This window comes from Dromaius novaehollandiae, chromosome 2 (genome assembly GCF_036370855.1).
Source record: "Dromaius novaehollandiae isolate bDroNov1 chromosome 2, bDroNov1.hap1, whole genome shotgun sequence".
NCBI lineage: Eukaryota > Metazoa > Chordata > Aves > Casuariiformes > Dromaiidae > Dromaius > Dromaius novaehollandiae.
The window spans coordinates 143,936,295-143,946,954 of NC_088099.1; the positions used below are offsets into that span (position 1 = coordinate 143,936,295).

The 10,660-nt window shown below is 41.0% G+C and overlaps 1 long non-coding RNA gene across 1 annotated transcript; it reads right to left on the bottom strand.

The window, feature by feature from the left end:
• LOC135327618 (uncharacterized) lies at positions 1-10,660 on the bottom strand. Its single transcript, XR_010388019.1, has 3 exons — positions 10,605-10,660; positions 1,423-1,541; positions 1-270 (listed from the first exon to the last, which is right to left on the bottom strand). It is a non-coding gene; the product is annotated as an uncharacterized LOC135327618 (long non-coding RNA).

Consider the following 10,660-nt stretch of genomic DNA (forward strand, 5'->3'; position numbering starts at 1 on the left):
TTTGTTTTGTTTTGTTTTGTTTTTGGATGCTTAAATCTCAGTCTCTCAATGCACAAAAGATTGTTGCCAATACTTACATTTGAATCTGCCAGCAATAAGTTTGGATGTATCCCATGACATCAGTTATGTAAGCGTAAATTAGATGCAGTCAGAAGAGGGTATGTAGAGCAGGCAGTTTGCAGTTTGATGTTCTTTATCCATTAAGGTCTCTGCAAGTCCATTTGAGTATTCTGAGAGCTATGTCAGGTTGGGCATTTTCCTTCTGTTTTCCTATGAAAGGAAATGAATTACCATTTATTCCCACTACAGAATGGGATTCCAGACAGTCTGGTTATAGTATTGTTGTCACACAATCAGCACTTTCTTTTACCTTCAGTTGTTTAATTTCTGACCTAAAGGGTCTTTGGAATTGTGGGGAGAGTTGTCTTTCCATTTAATTTTCTTAGTTTCTGTAAAATATTTCGTCCTTAGGAGGAGAAAGTTAATATTTACATTCTTAATTTGCCTGAAACAAGTTCTTTTTTTTATGTTCCAGTAGATACAAATAAGCCCAACGTTGAGGAGCAGCCTTATAAAACATACAGCAGTAGCACAAAGTGTTCCAGAGGTGGAGCAACAGTATCACTGCTGATTTCTTAGTCTTATGGATGTCAAGATCTGCGTGAGAGAGAACAGTTCTGGCTCTTCTGAACCTTAAAGCTACATTGGGATAAATCTCCATAAATGTCATTTGAAATCTTAAGGCATGTATTAGATTTTCTTTGTACTGGAAGTCTCATGACATAAAGCTGTTGTGTCTGACTTTCAGTCGTATTAGAAACATGGTCAGAACAGTCTCGCTTGTTTTATTCTAGTCTCCTGTTTCTGGCTAACACACTGGCAAGGTGTAGAAACTTAAAAAGATGGTGGCTCAACTTTTTTGAAGGGCAGAAAACATTTATTTTTCAGAGTTAATGCTTACTCTATCTGTATCTACTGTTCCTTTTGATTCCTCTTGTCCCTTAAGAGTTCACTGGAATTATGCATTCCACAGTGAGTCAGCATGGCCTGCTTGGATTGAGCAGAAGGCAGATTTGGGAGTTGCAAATCCAAGCACTTACTTGCTGTGTGGCCTTAGAATACTTATTTAACCTCTGCTTCACTGCCAGTAAAATCAGTAAAACTTATCAGCCTCTGAGTGATGTCATGAATGTGCATGAAAGACTAAATACAGATGCTGATAGCTTGTAGGCTTTTTACTCTCATTTATTCAAACTAATTAATATAATTTTATCCAATATATTGGATAAGCATAATCTAATGACAGAGGAGTATCTATTCCTTGATATATCATCTATTAACCTCATTGTTTCCTGTTATTTCCTTAGCACACAAGTATATATGAATTTCAGACAAAAGCTCTCATCTTGCATCATCACTCACCAGCTGAGACTCCTGCATGAGTGTGTGAAGTCCCACTGATTTCAGTGGCTGTGGGCAAGAGCAGTTGGTGTCCAGAGATGATTCAGATCCAGAATCTTGGCCAAGTACGGAGGACCTACCTGTTTTCAGTGAGACATAATGAAAAAGGAAGAAGGCTAAAGTATAGAAGCTGAGCCAGGTGTCCAACTTGGGCTCAGTGTAGGCAGAGTAGGAAGGATTGTGATCAAGGCACTTCCCTCTCTTCTTTCTGGTGGAGGCAGAGGTTCTCACATTTCCACATCGAGCAGGGAATCAGCTTTCAGTCTGGAAACGAGTTTGGCAGCAGCAGGATGTATGAGCTATGGAATCAGAGCTTTGGAAAGTCTCCTGTGACATTTCTCCATTCTTGGCACACTTAACAACAGCACTTGATGGCCAGGTCCTAAATCCAGCACCCAGTCCCAGAAGTCAGGCCAGACATTGCATATGTATGTGCAGGAAGCTAGGGGAATGCTCTCCAGCCATGTCCTGGACTAGCTGTGGAGCTGCTTTGCTCAGACTGCTCTAATTCCACAGTTAGAAAAACCTCTGCAGGGTGAAGATTAGTTTTAAAAAGGGGAATGCTTCCTTTCCCCTAGCATGTCCATGTCTTACTCATTCTACTCCCTGGACTACCAGGCAAGGCACTCACCCCCCACAGCCATGGAGGAGGCAGGTAGTGTGTTGTCACAGCAGGCAGGGGCTGGTGGCCTGACATGCCTCCTTGCATCTGGAAGGGAGAGGTCAAGAAACTTCAGGGAGGAGGAGGGGAGTAAAAGCAAGCAAGAAACAACTGAGAGAGAGAGAGAGATGGGAGGGGGCTGAGGCGGGAGCGGGGGGAGTAAAGTGAGGTCCTGATGGCAGTTGGTACTTTGAGGCTTCATTTTGTCCAGAAAATTTCTCACTGCTGTGCACAGTGTTGAAATGTGGGAACAAAATGCCAGTGTTCAGACTGCAACACTCTGAAAAACTGCCCAGAGATGATGCCTTGATTTTGGTGGGGTTCCTGGTGCAATAGAGCTAACATCAGTGACAGAACTCCAGCATGGAAACAGCCAGGTTCAAGTATGTTCTTCAAAGTACAAGAGGTTCGAGTTTGTCAAGCTCGGAGCTCCTGTGTAACTTTCATTGGTTTTGTTTTCTTTTGTGTTGTGCTTTGTAAAAAGCCGTCTACCACTGACTTTATTGCAGTCATCTGGGGAAAGGTAAAGTGTGAACAAACTGAACATCTTTCATTGGGTGTTGATAGCTTATATTGGCCACGTTGACCACCAAGTGATACCACTTTTATAGACTGTTAAATGTAATGATAATTCTGATTCTAGAAAAATTCTCTCTGTGCAATCAAATGAAGGGATTCATCATCCTTTAGAGCAGTCGTCCTTTGCATTCTCTTGGCTACTCACTCATCTTTCATGAGGATAAGCATGGAGTTCGTATGAGGGAATTTTCTAGGTGGAAACTCCCTATTCTTTGTGAGAACAGTTTGCGCAGTGTTAACTGTGTGCAACAGCCACTTCACTGTATCTTTTGGTCCAGTACCATTTTTATTAGCTTCACTGACTCTCTTGGGGGGGGGGGGGGGGGGAAGAGAGGGGAAGGGGTGAGAAGAAGACTTAATGACCCCTTATTAGTTGCCCAGATCTCAACTTCTTTTCTCACTGTAAATCCAGAGTAACTCCACTGAAGCAGTGCTTTTACTGCAGCTTTCAGCTGTGGAATTGCCTGTTTGCATTGTCCTGGGCCTATTGTACATATAGATATCCAGTAGAGACTGGCAAAACTGTCTAATAAACAGTATCATCTCTTTCCAGCTATATGAATTGCAGGCAACTGTCCAACAATTCACAGGCCAGGAGAGTATTTCTGGATATGAGCTGCTCATCAGTTCATCTGAGATATTTCTGTGCTTTAGCTGGGCAGTTAACTTAGAACAAGCAACTCATTCAGTGGATTTTGTCTTAGCAGTTCCTTGAATGTAAATAGCTAGTTATAATTTTTGCTAGAAATACAAAAGGTTGGGAATCTTTAATGACAGTTACTCTGGGAATGGGAAGGAAGAGGTGGGTAAGCTGAGTTACGCTGCTCAGATGCTGTCGCTGGCATACAATGATTATCTTTAAAACCCTATGAAGAGTGTAGGATCCCCATCTAAAGACAGGATTTACTGTCTTCTATTGCCAAAACTCTTCAAGGTTTGTTACAATTTATAAACCAGCAAATTTCTTTGCAGTTACAGATCATCAGCTCAGATGGGTTATGGTCAGTGTGTCTCCTTATCAGTGTTGCACAGTCCATGTTGAAGATACCCTTTTATTCTGCCAAAGCTGAGTTTTGTTTGTTTGTTGTTTTTTTAAAATAAACTGGCTCTAAGAGCAGATGCTTGCCTGCTTTTGCAAGTCTAGAAGATAGAGATGATGCCTTGGTTGAACTATATTCATTAGCAGACTGAGGCATTCCAAAAGCTCTTTCAGTTTTGGTCTGTTCAGCTCTGCAACATCAAATTAACTTTTGGAAGGGATGGCTTTACAGCCAACTGATCTTGATCCTTTCCTAAACAATTTTAAGAAAAATTGCTATCACAGATGCACTAGCCTGTTCTCTCAGTTCTTACAAATGCAGGTACTAATGTGCTGGAATTTAACAGCACTGGTTGTGTTAGTGAAAATGGCTTGTGTAAGTAAGAGATGCAAGATAATTCTTAATGTATGGAACTTGCTTACTCCCTATTCAGTTAAATGGTGAAGGTAGCTAAATTAAAAATCGATTAAAATGCTTAGACACTGGTTGCAACAGCTTTAGCTTTAAACTCTGAACACATTTTTCTTTGTTATTGTAAGAAAAAAGTAACATGGAATTGTAATGAGATAGTTTGAAGATGAAGCAAGTCCCAAAAGCAGGGAAAAAAAGAGCTATTTAGACTATTGGAAAGCGAATAAAGGTAAAGCCAGCCCTCCATAGGGAAGGGATTGAGTTGGTTAGCTGCCTCAGCAGAGTAGAAACCAAAAAATCTAAGTGAACTAGATATATCTTTTTGTGTTAAGAGTGACTTGCACCAAGTAAAAAGCCATGCGATTCAGGCAAGAAAAAATGTTATCTTACCGGAAATAATGAAGTCAAGCTCTTTTTAAAATAAAATGAGAATTCAGTTCTGTAATTTCCTCACCCCATTGTAATGCCATCCTGCCATCATGAGTTTTCAGTGGCTTTGTCTCTACTTTCTGTGATTATTGGCCATTTATATTACACTGAAGGCCTTTTTGTGAGAAAGAGATGTTATCCTGCAATGATTACTTCATGGCTATTAAAAAAGAAAGTCATAAATTCTATGCTGTTTTCTTAAATTACATGTCAGGTATCATTTTTGTCCCATGCTAATTATGAAGGACCAAGTCCAGCATAGACTCTCTTAAGTCAAAAGCAGCTTAGTTCAGAAATGCTGAGAGAATTGATGTGCATGAGATTATCATCACAAAAGTCTGCCAGAGATCTTGTAAGTGCAGGATTCTTGAGAGGAAATGGCACATACTCTAGCAAATGGCAATGCAATTTTTATGCACTTATCTCAAATTCTTCTCTATCAGTGGATGCATGCAATATGCTTCTAGAGCTATGCAGCATAGATGTTCCAGGTCAAAGGCATTCTCTCTGAGCTTTTGGCTTGCAAAATACAGTAAACAGTAAAGAATCAGTAAAGGTTCCAGCAGCCCTGTTGTAATCCCATCTCCTGAGCAGCAGAACTGGGTTCTGCTGGTCTCGGTAAGGCCCTGTCAGCTCCAGCAATGGCATCTGGCTCATCTGAAAACTTTCAGTTGTTGTTTCTCCTCAGGTCTGAAAGCAAGGATGCTATTTAGTGAACATAACCACAGAAGTGACCTGATCATTGCTTATTTATGAGAAAGACTCTTGTTGACTTGAGGGGCATTGGATCCAGCCAATTAGTCATGAGTGGTGTTTGAAAACCTAACAGTACCCTATTCTTTGTGGCACTTGTTTGAGACTTGACTTTTTTTTTTCCTCCTTGTAAGAACTTCTGGTTTTCCCCCTTCTGGAGCAATATAGTTACTGTGGAAACCAAGATGTAACAGCATGAATGGAACTTTGCAACACTGAGATGGACAGTAGGGTGTGCATAAACAAGACTTTATGACTGTTACAAGCAGTATTTATGTACATAATTGTATTGTGTTTGAGGAAAAATACAGGGTCAGTACAGAAGGATGTAAACGTGGATGTGAATGGAATGGACTAAACCAGTAACCTGGACTAAACCACAAGCCTGGCTGGTGTATGCTGGGAGAGGATGCAGAAAAAAGAAAAAGAAAACAAAAGGAAAAAGAAAAAAAGAAAATACAGTGTAGAAAATCAAGGGCCAGTAAATTGCTCTCATAGTAGTAGACTTGCTCCAGATTTAAATACCTGTGTAACTGAAAGCAGTACCTCATCCTAAGCATTAACTTCATGCTTCTTTATGTTCTCCTTCTAGTTGTTTCCATGAGATGACCTCTTTCTATCTTTATAACATTTCTGATTCACCATTTTACAAAGAATATCAATGTTCTTTAGCATACATAACTTAGTGTTCCCCAAATAAGAACAGGGCCATTTTGTGTTAGGCATGGCACAAGCATCCTGTTCCTCCATCACATGCAAACCTTATTCAGACATTCCGCAAGTATTAATCATCACACTGCCCGGGAGCTAAGATTGCTGATGGCAAGGCTTGGTAATAATAATGGGTGTTTTCTATCTTCCATAAGCGTACCCAGGAAGTAAATTGTTTCTGGGGAGATGCTGACTGACTTTACGGCAGTTGGAACAAGTCTGCAGGAGTCAACAAGGTGCTTTCTGTAGAAAGCAGCTTTTTGTGCTAAACAAAGAAAAACACACACCATTTGAGCATACTTCAGTATTCCTCATTCTCTTACAAACACACATGTACAGCAGTATTTCTTTGTTGGACACTTGTCATTTCTACCCCAAAAGTTATTTCCATCTGTTTCCTGCCTATGGCATTAATTTACAATCAACTTTGAAATTTCTTGTGAAGCATATAATTCATTTTTAATTTGTTTTTAAAGTGTCACTTACAAAAGTGTTTGCATTAGCATTAAATAATACTGTTGTCCAAACCGTCCAGCCTTTGAGTACACAGCTTGCTGTGATGGTGATCTTCACAGAGGGAAAACACAGTAAGTCATGACTTACATTGGAGCAAAGAGACTCAAGAATGTTGCAAAGCCAATGACAAAAGCAAGAAACTATTTTCCACCCTAAGATACACCCATTTGAACTTACAGCAACACCAAATTTTAAAAAGCTTTTATTCTGTATGGGTTTTATAGTCATTGAGTGTTTTCCAGTAATGCATTAAACACTGTGCTAAGATCTTTCCAGCAAGGTTTGTTCTCTTACTGTTGCCATGTGTCTGTGCTTTCCAGCTGAGCTTTTCAACAACAACAACAACAACAAAAGTGTCAGCCTCTCTAGACTTTTTTTTTGTTATTTTTGATCAATCTATAACTTATTTTAATGTAACAGCCTTCCTCATCCAGGTATCCAGAGCAACTTAGAATACTACTGAGTAGCTCCAGCAGTTGTTACGCGGGAAGATAGAGACATCTTTTGCTCAAAATAGTTCTTTTGTGAACTTGTTTGTTATTGTCTATTCCTGCCTTCTAAGACCTTGAATAGTTCTCTAATTTTGAAAAGCTGTTGGAAAGCTGTCACTGAGTCTTCCCATTGCAGAAACAGAATAGAAATTTCAATGTGTGTGAACATCTGAGAAACAGCACCCGCTATGAACCTAGGATTCTGGGATGGTTCTTCTGACTGTAAGACTTGATCCCAGTGGGCAGGGATAGTGGTCAAGGTGCATTGACTTCATTGTGTTTGACTCATTTTGCAAGGGAGTTTCTTTATACATGTTTGTACTGACATACAGGGCTTTCCACTACCCAAACTTGCCCCAAACACCCATAGCTAGTCCTGTAGTGCAAAAACCTCAGAAAACAGTAACTAACAGTGTCGCCAAAGGTCCAGTTTGCCTTTTCGGCACAGTAGAGCTCCCCTGAACCTTCTCAAAAAGTTTTCTTCAGTTTCTTTGTAGAAAGCTTTCCCTTTTCAAGTGCAATTTTTCCATTGCCCTGTTGACACATTCAGTGCATAAGAAGGACCTTGTGTTAGTTAGGAATGAAGCATAGTTCTGTAGCAAGTTGATCATCTGTTCAAACTGAGTTCAGAGTTTCTCAGCAGTGTTAATGAAACTGATTTTTGCTGTCCCAAGGATGGCCTGCCCTGGCATGAGAAGAGAAGGGACATAGGGAAAGATTAGGATGGTCCTGAAGTCAGACTTGCTGCTTCTGCCATTGCTAGTGCAATTGGAAGAGCAGGGAGTAGTGATTGCTGCAGCTGGGCTGTCTTCATGAACCACAGGTAGTGCAGAGAGTAAGAACAGGCATAGAACTACATAGGCAAATGGAAAGAAACCTGAATAACCACATAACTCACTACATCAGGCAGGGGATGTGTGGCAAATTAGTATGTTAAGAGTATTGGTCACTGTAGTTGCAGTTTTTGAGTTTCATTATGAACACACACCAACAATTAGTTATTCCTGCAGCACCTATTAACCATGGAATTTCAAAGCATCTACTGAGAAACTATTTAAAAGGCTTTGAACCCTGAATAAACACTTCCCACTTGTTGGTATAAACATAAATAAAATTGTATAAAAAATAACTCAGTTAATTTGCAAAGTCAGGCATCAGAAGATGGAAATGTTACAAGTACATTTCTCTCCAAGTTTATTGTGGCTTTTTTTGCACAAGGCTGACAGCTATCAAAGCATCTTATAAACACCCTCAAATCTTCACTATGCCTCTGTAAGAAGGTGAGATATGGACTGAATAAGTGGCAATAAAGTGGATGGACAATTGGCTAGACTGCCTTACTCAAGAGGGTTGTGGTCAGCAGAACGGAGTCCAACTATGGTGGTGGCTTACTAGTGGTGCCCCTCTGGGATCAATACTGTTTAATGCTTTTATCAACAACCTGAGCAATGGGATGGAGAGCCCTCCCAGCAAGTTTGTGGATGATACCAAATTGGGAAGAAGTAGCTGATATGCTGGAGAGCAGGGCTGCTATTCAGAGGTACACTGACAGCTGGGAGAAATGGACTGACAGAAACTTCATGACATTCAACAATGGCAAATGCTAAGTCCTGTATGTGGAATGGAATAACCCCATGTGTACAGTCTAGCCTACTGTCTAGAAAGCAGCTTTCTGGAAAGGGACTTGGATGTGTTGGTGGACCACAAGCTGGATATGCATCAGCAATGTGCCCTTATGGCAAAGAAGGCCAGCTGTGTGCTGGGCAGTATTAGCAAGAGTACAGCCAGCAGGATGACAGAAGTAATTCTTCTTTATTCCACACTTGTGAAACTACAGCTGGAGTAATGTGTCCCCACTGGGGATCCCCAACTCAAGAAATTAATTGACAAACTGGAGTGAGTCCAGCAGAGGGTCATCAGGACGGTTAAGGGGCAGGAACACATGATGTATGAAGAGAAACTGAGCTGGGTTCGTTCAGTCTTAAGAAGGGAAGGCCAAGGACAGATCTTTATTGCTCTACAGCTAACTACTGTGAACCAGATTCTTTTCAGTGCACAATGATAGGCTGAAAGGGAAGGGGCACAAGTTATAGCAAGAGAAATTCAGCTTAGATGCTATGAGCTGGGTTCGTTCAGTCTTAAGAAGGGAAGGCCAAGGACAGATCTTTATTGCTCTACAGCTAACTACTGTGAACCAGATTCTTTTCAGTGCACAATGATAGGCTGAAAGGGAAGGGGCACAAGTTATAGCAAGAGAAATTCAGCTTAGATGCTAGCAAGACATTTTCCACCATGATAGTAGTTAAGCACTGCAACAGGCTGCCCAGAGAACCTGTGTAAACTCCGTCCTAGCAGACATTTGAAACTTGACTGGAAAAGGCCAGAGTCCTCTGATCTTAGTTGGATGCACTTTGAGTGGGAGGAAGGATGAGATGTCTTCCCAAGGTCCCTTCCAGCCTAAGTGACTCTCTGATTCTAAGGGGAAGGGCTATGAGTTCAGCCCCACTAAAAACTATTACTTCTGGTATGAAACCCACTGCATGATTGGGATGTAAAATGCTTTTTATGTCATCCCATGAAAGTAGCTGAGATTTTGGAATTTTCTCATTCTTTTAGTGGGTCAACATCAAGGCCTTTCTAACTTTTGTTTGATTTGTTTTTTGTTTTTCTAAAAGGGCATGAGAAGAGATTAGTTATTGATTAAAAAGCTCTGCTAAGATATATGTCCCTCTCTTTTCTGGGTTATGAGCAAATTCACCTTAGTCCCTCATTTCCCAGATGAGTGCACCACAACTGCTCTCTCAGCTTTTATGAGGAGGGTCTTGATCTCTTCTGCTGAAACACTTTCAATTTGTCTGATAATTAAATATTAATTGAACTTGAACCTGGAACTCTTTCATCCTGGAAGAGTGCCTTGATCTTCAGGACAGAGAGTTAGCATCCCCTCTACTCTCCCTTGCACAGCACATACTTAATTGGGAAGAGCAGCTCCAAAAAGGGGATGGAAGACATTTTTCCAGGAAAACAATTCTGTTAGAAATTTCTGACAAGGTCTACTTAGCCTCCACAGTGTAGAACAATGCAGCAGCTTTAGAACAAAAAGTGAAGGAAAAAACTCACTCAAAGCGCAACTGATGAATTTGTAGAATTTAAGAAGGAAGTTGTGAAGACAGAGAACTAATTACTGAGGTTGGAAGGTGGCCAGTATTTTGGGACTAATACACCTGAAATATGAAATATGCCCTGTCGCGGTCCGAAAGGAGTCATTCAGGACGACCTCTCTCCCCTTGGGACCAACGACCAAGTTCGTGATGCCCTTGGACTGAATTAAGGTGAAACGACACCAGCCAACCAGTTTTAAGATTTATTAACACAAAGATAAGGCATGTGGTCAAATAGGATAACCAACTAGCTAGACAAGTCCCGTGCCACACGTTTCAAACAGATTCAACAAAGGAGAGGGAAAGGGGGGGGGGGGGGAAGAGAGAGAGAGAGAGAGAGAGAGAGAGAGAGAGAGAGAGAGAGAGAGAGAGAGAGAGAAGATATCACCACCCGTGGATCCAGCGGCGTCCCGTTGGTCCTCTTCCTTTGGGAGTCTCAGCGGTGGG